Below are 11863 nucleotides of genomic sequence, written 5' to 3'. Positions count from 1 at the left end.
TCCTAGAAATCTTGACCTGTCCCTGTCAGTGGGGAAGGCTAATTAAAGGAAATAAAAGACCAGTAGCCAGGAGATTCCAATGTGCTGGAAAAACAAAGGCAGCCAACCTGCAGACTGCGAAGTCAGCTCTCTGCTTTGCCCCTGTCTGGCTCCCCCTCCCATCCAGCCCAACACTCTTTCTTTTCTTGGCCTGATTTGCCACCAGCAACATCTACTTGTCTTGTCTCTGTTCACCCCAAGGCAGAACATGCAGGGCCAGGCAGCTGACCGCAGTGGTTCAGAATGAGGGCAGGGAAATGCAAATTTAAACTACTAGACACCTCTATTCCTCCATCAGAATGACTAAAATGAAAAAGACTGACCTGGGGCACCTGGGTGGCTCAGTCCGTTGAGCATCCGACTCTTGTTTTCAGCTCAGGTAGTGATGCCGGGGTCATGGGATCAATCCCTGCATTGGGTGAATGTGTAGCCTGCTTGGGATTCTCTCTCTTTCCATCCCTCTGCCCCTCCCCTGCTCCTGCTCTCTTTATATATTAAAAACAAACAAACAAACAAACAAATAAATATAAAAAGACTGACCTTAGCAAATGTTGGTGAAGATGTGGAGCAACTAGAATGCTCACACGCTTCTGATGGGAATGCAAACTGATGCAGTACGGCACTTACAAGGTCAAGTGCACACCTGACCATATGAGCCAGCCAGCCACCCCTAGGTACTTTCAAAAGTGAAATGAAAACATGTAGCTACACAAACATCTGTAGATGAATGTTCAGAGCGCCATGATTCATTCACATGAGCCCAAAAGTAGAAAGCACCGAAAGGTCCATCAACAGATGAATGGATGCAACAAAATGTGGTCTGTCCCTACGGACGGCAAAATGTGGACTATTATTTGGCTGTGAGAAAAAGGAACGAAGTACTGATAGATGTTATAACATGGATCAACCTTGAAAATATTATGCCAAGCAAAAGAAGGGAGTGACAAAAGACCACGCATTGTAAGATTTCATGTACATGAAACGTCCCGAATAGGCAAATCTAGAGAGACAGAAAGTAGATCAGTGGTTACAGGGGCTGGATGGAGGAAAGAGGAATGACTACTGATGGGCAGGGCATCTGTTTCTGGGGTGCTAAAGATGTTCTAAAATTGACTGCGGTGACACTGTGAATATAGTAGAAAAAACCAACCACGCCCTTTCAAAGGGTGAATTGCATGGTATTCGAATGACATCTCCATAAAGCTGTCCCATGCATACCTATGTCCACATGGTGGTGAGGACCGTGACTGCAGCCCAAAGCAAGCATGCAGGCAGTGTGAGGAGCGCCATGACGAGACCTGCAGATTGGATCTGGTCGTGGGGTCTCGGTGGCTGACAGCACTGACATCCTCACTGGATCCCTTTGCTTGGAGGCTGGGCATGTGCCCTCCAGTCCTTTGCTGGGCACACAGGATTTGCTTATTACACAGTCTGCCTGGCTTAATGTGTCCATCTCTGCACCAGGTCAGGGGGCCCTTGGATACCCGGGGCAGAAGGGACATGGCCCCGACCTAGACTGAGTTCCTCTAGAAGCCACTGTACCTCACCCTTTCACTAGTGTTACATCATGAAATGCCGCAACGCTGGCAACTAAGGCTACTGCATCTATGAACTGGCAGAAAGTGAATCCTGGAGGGGGCCCCACGGTGCGTGTGAGAGGAGTCTGAGGTGCTGCTGCTCCCTCTTTTGTATAATCGCAACAGCAGAGAGCATTTATGAAGTGCTTACTACATGCTGGCACAAGTATAAATCTTAGTATGTCACGTCTCCTTTGATTCCGACCCTAAGGGGGCATCCAGGATTAGCCCCCTGTGTGCCCACTGGTGATTGTACACCTTGTTCAAGGCCACCCAGAAGTAAGTGGTAGAGGGGGGAGAGGAACCCTAGGCAGTCAGGCTCTAGACCCGCAGGTGGCCTCCCTGAAGTCACAGTGGGGAGCCGAAGGGCCTGAAGCCTTACCTGCTCCTACTGCACCTGTATCAGTAGAAGGCAGAGAGTGGGGAGGACGCAGCACTTGCCCGAGGATCAGGCAGCCAGAACAGGCCATTCAGCCCCGTGACACCGGAGCCAGCCACACTGGCTACAGATCAGGGGCGCAAAGGAGCAGAGTATTTACCCTGTGATGGGCAGGAAGGACAGAGAAGTGCCACAGGTGTTTCTGTCCTGAAGAATTAGATCGGGGATATTACCAGGCAGAAAGGGGGCTTCACACTGATGGAGAGGGTGCTAGGGAGGAAGGGAGAGGGAGGGGAGGGAGGAAGGGAGGGGAGGGGAGGGAGGAAGGGAGGGGGAGGGGAGGGAGGAAGGAAGAAAGGAAAGTTTTCTCAGCTCAGTGAATATTAAGATGAATGGTTTTATTTCTTGGTTGTTTCGTTGGTCGGTAGGTTGGTTTTCAGGGTCATGGGTAATGGACAAAGCATAGGTTCACTTGCCTGGTCAAAGTCCCTGAACTTCCGTACTGAAGAAAACCCCGGCAGCCAGGCGTGTGGCTCCTGGAGACCCCACCCTGTCCAATTCTTCTTTGACCTTTCCACTGCATCTTCCACTCTACACCCATTGAACAGAGACGCAAGACCAAGATTTTGATTTTGAAAGGTTTATTCAGTTACAGGATGTTAGGCGAGGCTCACTCGTAGTGATAGATACAGGTCATTTTCTTATGCGCAACTCGTTTTAAATGGTATGTAATAAGTCCAAAAAATTGACTTATTAAGTGATGTAATGTGGATAATGTCATTTCCAAGTACTAAGAGAAAGAGTAGCTGGCGTCCTTGAGCAGCCACTGCCTGCCAGGGGCAGAGCGAGGGCCCGTGCACGTCATCCTCCGAGCTCTCCGCGTGCTTACGACGTTAGCTCTGCTTCCCCCATCTTACAGGTAACCGACTAGCGGCCTCCCGGGGGGGAGTCGTGTCACACAGGGCACATAAGTGCCAGCTCTTGAATTCTCCAGTCTTTGAGAGTGGAAGCTCTTTCTTTTTATCTCTTTTGGCCTTTGCTGATGCCCAGTGATAGGGCTTTCTACAACTGGGCCAACTTCCCCTGTCAGGCTCTTTACCAAACATTCCAGGTAGACTTATCACGCTGTGGGTTACATAGGAAGTTCTCCTTCATTCCATCTGCTTCACAGCCTAAAAACAAAACGAACAGGAAACTGTATGCATAAAAAAAATATATATGAATTCAATTGTATCAATCAAGAAAAGTCTGTAGAATTGTTTAAAAATGTATTCATAAATTCCTTTTACCTCTGTGCTTCATTAGTGCAAATGACATACCCTGTTCTGGTATCAGGGCCGCAGCTGTTGTTACCCAGCTGTTGTCTCTGCATCCTGGCCGTTCCCCTGCTCACTGATGCCTCTCTGGACAGGGCCGAGGCCGTGTGCTGGCACGGCAGGTGGAGACGAGGAAGACCCAGGCCGCTGGAGGCCATCGGGCCTGCTCGTTAGCTAGCAGTGAACGCAGGGCCTTCTTGGAGAAGCACTGTGAGGAAGGCTTAGATGAAAGGCGTGAGAGTGTAGAGAAGGAAAAAGGCCTTTCTGTCTCAGGAAACCAGCAAGGCTGAAAGACGGGCAGGAAACAAATGGGGAGACACCGTGAGGAGGGCCGAGGGCCCAACTTCTTTCTCACTATCATTGCTGCTACCATGGATGGCCACATGCCAGGCACCTCATCCCCATTACATCACTTAATCCTCAGAGCAACCCACAGAGGCAGCGACTACTACCGCCTCCTTCTTTGGAATGCGCGATCTGAAGCTCTAGGAGGTGAAGCCCTTGCCCAAGGTCATCCAGGTAAGTTCCAGAAGCAGGCTTTGAGTCCAGGGCTATCAGAAGCCAGAGCCCCTGCTCTTTAGAGTGATTTACCATTTTCAAAGAACTTTCAAATTCGTTATCCCATCTGATCTTCCTGTACCCAGAGTTTCTCTATGTCTCACCAGCCTGTTGGCACAAATGAGTCACCCTACCCGTAACAGTGTGCGTTTTGCTTGCCCGGCCCCTCCCCCTCCTTTGCTCACCCAGTTCTCTGGCCACCTGCAAAGCCTCGCCCACCTCTAGCGAGAGTCCCAGGGGGCATCTATGGTCACCTTTTCCTCCACTGCTCCCCCCTTAAAGTTCACTGCCCAGGAAGCTTATGGAAGGTCCCACCAGTCTGTGCAGACGTGCCCCCTGTGAGAATCCTTCCTCAGCAAGTCCAGCCTCAGGACCCTACACGAGGTGTGTGACCTCAGCTCAGCTACCCCTGGCCTGCTCCACCCGCCCCCGTGAGCCTCAGTTTTCTTATCTGGGAAAACAGAGAGGTCAGTTCACTTCCACTCGTGTTCCCTGAGCAGAGGCTAAATGTAATGGTGAACCGTGAAACCAAAGGAAGGGAGTGAATCAGGCCAGGCCCTCGATAAGACACACACATAAGCAATTATACCCCCAAGCCCCATGTGTGGGGCGTAAGGGCCACAGGGGAGTCAGACTGTTGTGGGAAGGGCCATTTCTGGCTGGGGAGAGGCCCATATGGCGGCCATTCACGGAGGCCTTAACATACACCAGATCCTAGGCTCAGAGCTTTACCCGCGTTAACCTATTTAATCCTCCCCCAAAGCCAGTTGAGGCAAAGGCCAGAAGCATCCCCATGTTAGAGAGGAGACGGAGGCTCAGGGAGGCGAAGTCATTTGCCCAAGTTCACACAGTTCGTAGGTGGTGGCAGAATTAGGTCCGACAGCCCCGAGCTCTTAATTGCTATCTTCACAGAAGTGGAGCCAGTAAACTTGGCCTTGTAAATTAGCTCAGCCCTGATGCTGCTCAGCTCCATCCTTCCCATGTTATGATTGTAGAATCACACATTGTTTCCCCATCTGCACAGTCAGCTGGAATAGAAATTCCTGGAGCTCAAGTAAAACCATGGGGATCGTCTCTGAAATCATGGAAAAACCTCAAGTTCATGGTCAGGGCTGTTTCATTTGAAAGTTTTTCTCCCGTGCAGTTTTCAGAAAACTTGGGAGCCCTGTGTCCCTTGTTCGTGCTAGACCTCAGCCGACAATGGTATTTGGCTGATCAATAATAATCATAACCGTGAATATCATGGAGCACTTCACATGCACTGCCTCATTTCATCCTGACAACAACACGCAGAAGGTATTTGATCTCTGTTTTACAGAGAAGAGAACCAAGGCTCAAAGAGAGGAAGTGTCTTTCCGGAGGTGACCCGGGCAGTAAACAGCTGGTCCTTGAAACAGGTCTGGTGGCCCTAAAATTTGCCCTCCTATTCATGACTTGTATGCGTTTCTCATTTTCCATGGTCTCAGGGATTCTCAACCGAGGCCGCCCATTCAAAGTACCTGGGATACTTATGGTGAGGCCCATCCCAGACCAATTAAATCATTCTCTGGGAATGGACTCAAGCAAAAACCTTGGCTCTAAGACATGCCTGTTGTTCTACCAAGAGCCTCAGCCAGACCTAGAACTTCAGAGAGAATTGGATGGTAGGAGGAGAGAGGAAATTTACCTGATTCTTCTTCCCCTCCCTTCCTCTTCCATCTCCTCCCTTTCCAGCCACTCAAGGGACTGGCCTCCAGCCTCACTCTTGAGCTGAGATCATTTGGCCTTTAGGATAAGATTTCTCTGTGGCCCCTACTCCACACTGTGCCTCAGAAGCCTGGCACATAATAGGTGCTCAGTAAACATAGTAGGTGGTGAACAGATCATGAAGAGACCCCTCCAGCCATTCCTTCCAGGCAGGTGAGATTGCATGGATCTATTCCGCTGGAGTTTAAAAAGCATGCACCGGAAGGAGACTTGCCTGCCCCCAGCAGGTAGCACAATGCTCCCATCAGCCACACACGAGGGTGCCCTCTGCACCACCTCCTTCCCAGCAATAGGTATTAACTTAAAAAAAAAAAAAAAAGAAAGAAATCCTTTCTAATTTAATGGGTAGCAAACAATCTCGGTTTTGGTTTGAATTTACATTTCTTTGAATACTGGTGAGGACGAACATTTTTTTCATGTGCTTATTAGTCATTTGTATTGCTTCTTCTGTGAATTGTCTGTTCCCAATTTACTAATTTACAACGAGAAATGTAACTGCCAAGGGGACCGGATACACGTGTCCTCCAGCCAACACACCAGCTCCCTGTAGGCACACGCCTCAGGATGCCAGATTCTAATCAGGAGATGCTTGGTGAGCACAGAATGAGCAAATTCCAGGATTTAAGGCAGCAGGGCAAGCTAGACCTACGCCGGGCTCCACAGAATCCCTGACCGTGGCATCCTCCCTCCTTCTCTTTCCTCTGACTCCCTGGCCACCCAGCCCTTCTTCAGAAGGACCCTTCTTTCTTTAGACACATTACTACATTCATTGTAGGGCTTCCACTGGCCTACGATCCCTCCTTGGTTGTGTGCTTGAACTCTCAAGGCAATCCTCATCCCGAATTCCTGCACCTCCTTGGACCGCCTTCCCATTTCGTGGGGACTTACAGAGTGTAGCCCATAGCTTTGGGGGCGTCTGCTCCTCTCCTTGTTGTACTGGAATTGCTCGCCTTCTATAAAGTGAAAGTAGTTTCAGGGGGCCCAGACCTTCCACATTCAGAACGTTTACGTACTAGTGCCTTTTCCAAGCCCTTCCGTAGACTCTCCCGGGGGGCCTCTGACTTCTGCACGGTTAAGATCCATCGCTGTAGGAGACTCAGAGTGGACGGGAAGGTATAAAGGGCAAAGCCCAAAGAAAAAGAACTAGAGGAACCAGAAAGAGGGGATCCGGCTGGGTGTGTGGTCTGGGGGTGCCTGGGGCAGGAGAAAGGACTTTCGGCAGGCAAGACCTGGGTTTCTCTGACCTTGAACGTGCTGCAGTCTCCTTCCTGCTGGCCTCCAGCGCTCTTTACCCTCCTCTACCCCAGGCCTCCAGAATGATCCTCCTAAACCAAATCTGAAAGACTCAGTCCCCTCCTTCCCCCCTTCCTGTGTGCCCACTACCCGTGGGACAAACCCCACATTCCTGAGGACAGCATGCAAAGTCCTTCATGGCCTGGCCTCAACCTTCCCTTCCCGGTGTGCTGCTTTTCCCCAGCAGACCGCTGGATGGTTCCTGAATCCGCCGTGCGTGTTCACACCTCCGGGCCTTGGCTTGGGCAAGGCCTTTCTGCCTGGGATGACCTCCCCGACTTGGCCCACTCCTTCTTGTTTTTTAAGATCCAGCTCAAATGTCCATTCCTCCCTGGAGTCTTTCCTGAGCCCCTTCCTTCCTCAAAACCTTTCACTAAGGCATTTACCACTTTTATGAGAGTGTAGCTTTTCCGAGCACCCTCCTCTCCTAGACCAGAAGGACCCTGACATCAAATACAGTGTCCGGTTTTTCTGGGGGTCCTAGAGCCCAGCATGGTGCCACACGTAGTAAGGCTGAATGAACGAGAAGTTCTCTGTTGCAGACTTGCCCGTGGGGAAGCCGCATGCAGAGAGAATCAGGAAGTCAGGCTCTGGTTCTTACCCTCTGGGGCCTTGGACAAATTCCTTCTTCTCTCTAGTCCTCAGTTCCCTTCTCTGCAGGAAAGCACTGGGACCTGACTATCTACAAGGTTATTTATTAAAACCACCTCTGTACAAGACACTGTTCTAGAAATAAACACATTATAACAATCACACATAATGCATATAATATATGCATTGTATAATACACATTGTATATATTGTATGTATTTATTATACAATAATGTACATAAATATTTCTGGTAGGATGAAAATATAAAAACAAAGCCCCTTAAAGTTACATGCCGTCTAGTTCTGGAACTGAGGAAAGCAAGACTAAGACCTCTCCCGGGGAGAGAGTTTTCACTTTGGGGGAACAGCGTATTTATTTCATTCCAAGAAGCATCATGCTGCCTTGGCCCCAAAGAAATAGTGTGGTGAAGTGAGACAAACGTGGATGTGAGAGGCTGGCAGAACCCAGCTCAAGTCTCCTGCGTTCTGCACTCCTCCGTGTGACCCTTAACAAGTCACATTAGTTCTCTAAGCTCTGAAAGCTGGACATTGCCCGGCTACCCCCAGAGAGCTGCTGTTAGGACTCAGCTGGATGTAGAACACCATGAATGTCAGAAGTCCTTTCCTTTTACTCCCAAGGAACGTAAGCTAAAAGGAAAGGGAGCGTGGACCAGAGACTCAGTCCTTAGCCTCAGTTTTCTCATCTGCCAAGAGGGCTGATTTGAGATGAAGTGAGATTGTGGGTGCAGTCATCCATGTGTTAGCTTCCCTCCCAGCCATGGCCGCGGGCTGCAAAACCCCTGCTCTGTGTTCTTGGGAAGAAAGCTCGAAACAAGGGATTCAGAGCTCTGGAGACAGCTGAGAAGGAAGCACAGTCAAGAAAAAGAGTCAGAGGAAGGGCTGTGGAACACGTGATGATTTGCCTTCTCCCATCAGAAAACGCTCTTAAACAAACAGCAAGTTTCCTCCATTAATAAGGCCTGTGGAATGCAGATGAGATTTTTTTTTTCCTCCTCCTTTTTTGCTGATTAAGTTCCCCCAAAACCCCCTTAAGAATTTTAATAAGAAATGCAAAAATCAACAAAAGTCCTGCAAACCCTTTCCTGTTATTAAGTAAAGGGAAAGTAAATATTGCAAATTGGACATATTTCATAAGAGGATGTTTTGTTTGGGAAAAAAAACGAGAAAGAAAGAAAAAGCCATTTGCTTTCTGGCAACAAATACAAGTCTTTGCTGAATTTTGGTTTCAAATTTGATGACTGAGGCATTATTGCCAGCTTGCCTGGAATCCAGGCCTTTTAATATCTGAGGCAGACACAGCCAGGAGTGCAGGAAGGCCCGGTTTGGGCCATGGTGGGCTTCTCCCCTGTCTCCTGTGAACAGAGTAGAGAGTTGTTCAACCACCAAGAAAATTATGATCCTCTCAGGGGTCACACACAAGACAAAAGCAACTTGGAACAAAGAAGAATTTTATGAGAAAGTAAAAACCACAAAATGTTCTCTGTACCTCCTTTATAGGATAAGAGACCTTTTATGAGACTATAAAACATATTGTATCAAGTCCTGCAGTTAGGTGGACATGGATTTAAATCCCACCTTTGTCATTTCTTAGCTGGGTTACCTTGGATAAATTACTTAACCCCTCCGTCTCGCTTTCCTCTTCCAAAATGGGGAGAATAGAGGGGCGCCTGGGTGGCTCAATCAGTGAAGCATCTGACACCTGATCTCACAGTTCGTGGGATCGAGCCCTGAGTGGAACAGTTGGAGCCTGCTTGGGATTCTCCCTCTCCTCTCTCTCTCTGCTCCTCCCCTGCTCACTAAATAAATAAACATTTTTTTTAAGGGGAGAATAGAAGTATTGACTAATAGGCCTGTTATGAGGAATAAATGAGTGGAGAAATGAGCCAAGGCAAGGAAAGTGCTAGGCTCTCTATGTATCTCATATTATTTTGTGTAATACACAAATGAAAAGGAAGAGGAAAAAGAATTCTCTATTTCTTTATAGCGATCGGCAGTTTGCAAAGAACATTAGCACTCGTGACTTTACGCGCCTGCGAGCGCGGCCCCAGGAGACGGGCAAAGTGAGATTACCCTTAGCTTGTGGCTGGAGCACCTGGGCCTGGAAAGTGGGTGTGACCCCGCCAGGACTCACATGAAGAACAGTCTGTGACCATAAGGGCAGAGAAATGACCAAAGGAAAGGAAAGGAGGGAGAGAAGCCAGAGGGTGTGGCCATTTGCAGCCACAGAGAAGCCACATCTGCCCCAGGGCCCCGACCCCCCTCCTCTCCTGTCCCCCTTTGGGGCTCCTGTGACCTCAGCTAGCACTGGCTTCTCCCTGGCAGGGACAGCAGTCACAGCATGGTACAGCCACGTGTAGAAGGCCAGGATGGGCTCTTACGCGGAGATGCCGGTGCCTTGGACCCCGCTGGCCACATTCCCGTCGCAGAGTCCTATCGGGCCACAAGCTGTCTGCCACTGCCCCTGATCCCGTCTCCCGGGCGCCCCTCAGACCCAGGGTACCGGCAACCGCCCTCATCAAAACACTGATGCCAAACAGGACAAATATTTTGGTTTTGTGGTTTTCAATCCTTGTATTTCTTTGTGTACCTGAAGCATCTTTTTGTGCAAAAATTGAAATCAGTGAAGAAACACAACAAATAACTTGACAATCACCTATATTCCCACGGCCATATTTGCTTCCAGTTTTGGTTTGTTGGTTTGTTGGTTTGTTTTTGCCCAGTGCAGGGCTTGAACTCATGATCCTGAGATCAGGACCTGAGCTGAGATCAAGCGTCAGATGCTTAACTGACTGAGCCACCCGGGCGCACCCCCGCCCCCACCCCCGCTTTTTAAAATTGCAAACCATCATGCCTTGTTTTTAAAAATTCTCTGTATGATATCTCTTTGAACATCTGTGCCCAAGATTCTCTAAGGAATTTACCCCTCAGTCAAATGTGCTGGATTGTTAAGAACCAGACAGGAGTAGGCATACCTGGGATTCATTCCCCCTCTCGTGCTTACGCCCTGTATGACCTTGGACAAGTCATTTCACCTCTGTGAATCTGTTTTCTTACCTACGAAGTGGGTATATGATAATTCCTAACTCAGTGGGTTGATGTGAGAAAATTGAGACTATCTCTAAAAAGCAGCTGGAATACAGCAAACGGCAGGAGCCCGGTAGCTCTCACCGTTCATGTTACAGAGCTTTCTAGCAACCAAAGAAGGATGGAAAGGCACACCCTTTGTGTTTTGCACAAGGGACCTGGGCGCAACAAAACAATGCGTGCGAGGCTTGCCCAACCCACCTTTACCATATGCTGTCGGCTCTATCCCTGGGCCTGGCCTGGTGTCAGCTCCCCAAATAATTGAGCAAATGCACCTCTCAGCATCTCAGTTTCCTTGCCTGTAAAATGGGCTAACACCTACCACACACGGCTGTTGTGAGTCCCCAATGCTAGATAATAAACGCAGGGCACTTGTTAAAACGGTGCCCTTTCCGGCTCACCCTGGACCGTTTCTCTCTCTTTCAAAGCAGTGAAATTACCTGAGGTTTCGTCTCACTGTCAGCGTCAAGCTGGGCTGTCGGTAGTTTGATTTTGGTTTCCCAGCCCTTGGACTTTGCTTTGCGGATGCCGCAAGTCAACACGCGGCGGTTTTGCGAGGTCCCGGTGTTTGTTTTTCTCCCTGGAAATTGTGTCCAGGAAAGGCCGGGCGCTTTAAATTTGCTAAAATATCTCCATCTAGTGGGCTCGCTGCGATACTGCAGAGTTCGGCCCTGTCTGGGAAAAACAATGGGGCGACGTCTAGGGCCGCCCTGCCCTGCTCAGAAACGCCAGTGGCTCCCCATTGTCTACTGGGTAAAGTCCAACTGCCAAGCCTGGAATTCGAGCGCCTGCACAATCGGCCCCCGCCCTGCCTATCGGACCTTATCGGCGGCGGCGACCTCCTGCCCCGCCAGCCGGCCCAGCTCCTCCCCTCCAGCACCTCAAAACCCACACCTGCTCGGCACGCGGATCTGCCGCGTGCCCCAGCCCACTGTCTCCCTCCCCTCCTCCTCCCACTCTCTCGAAGCGAACCCCGCTTCCAGGCTCCGCTCAAGGCCACCTTTTCCCGGAAGACCCCCTGGCCCTCCAACCCATCCAGACCTTCCCTGACCTCCCACCAACGCTTGTTGTTGGCTACTTTTGTAGTTCATATTGGAAGCTGTGCTCTGTCAGTGCACTGCCCTCTCGTGTCCAACGCGGTGGATTAAAACGATCTCAAGCCCTGTAGTCCCCCAGGATCTGGGCCCTTATCCCGCCTTTACCACTTCCCAGCTCTGGGAACTTGGAAGAGAGAGAGAACCTCAACTGTGAGATAGAAG

General features: G+C 49.8%; 1 long non-coding RNA gene across 1 annotated transcript; it reads right to left on the bottom strand.

Annotated features, from left to right (window-relative positions):
• Window positions 1-2619: 2619 nt before the first annotated feature.
• LOC120231324 lies at window positions 2620-11350 on the bottom strand. Its single transcript, XR_005528304.1, has 3 exons — window positions 11045-11350; window positions 3315-3597; window positions 2620-3167 (listed from the first exon to the last, which is right to left on the bottom strand). It is a non-coding gene; the product is annotated as an uncharacterized LOC120231324 (long non-coding RNA).
• Window positions 11351-11863: the final 513 nt, after the last annotated feature.

The sequence above is a fragment of the Hyaena hyaena genome, unplaced genomic scaffold (assembly GCF_003009895.1).
Source record: "Hyaena hyaena isolate Hyena2069 unplaced genomic scaffold, ASM300989v1 scaffold_56, whole genome shotgun sequence".
Taxonomy (NCBI): domain Eukaryota; kingdom Metazoa; phylum Chordata; class Mammalia; order Carnivora; family Hyaenidae; genus Hyaena; species Hyaena hyaena.
This window is presented reverse-complemented; position numbering and strand designations above follow the sequence as displayed.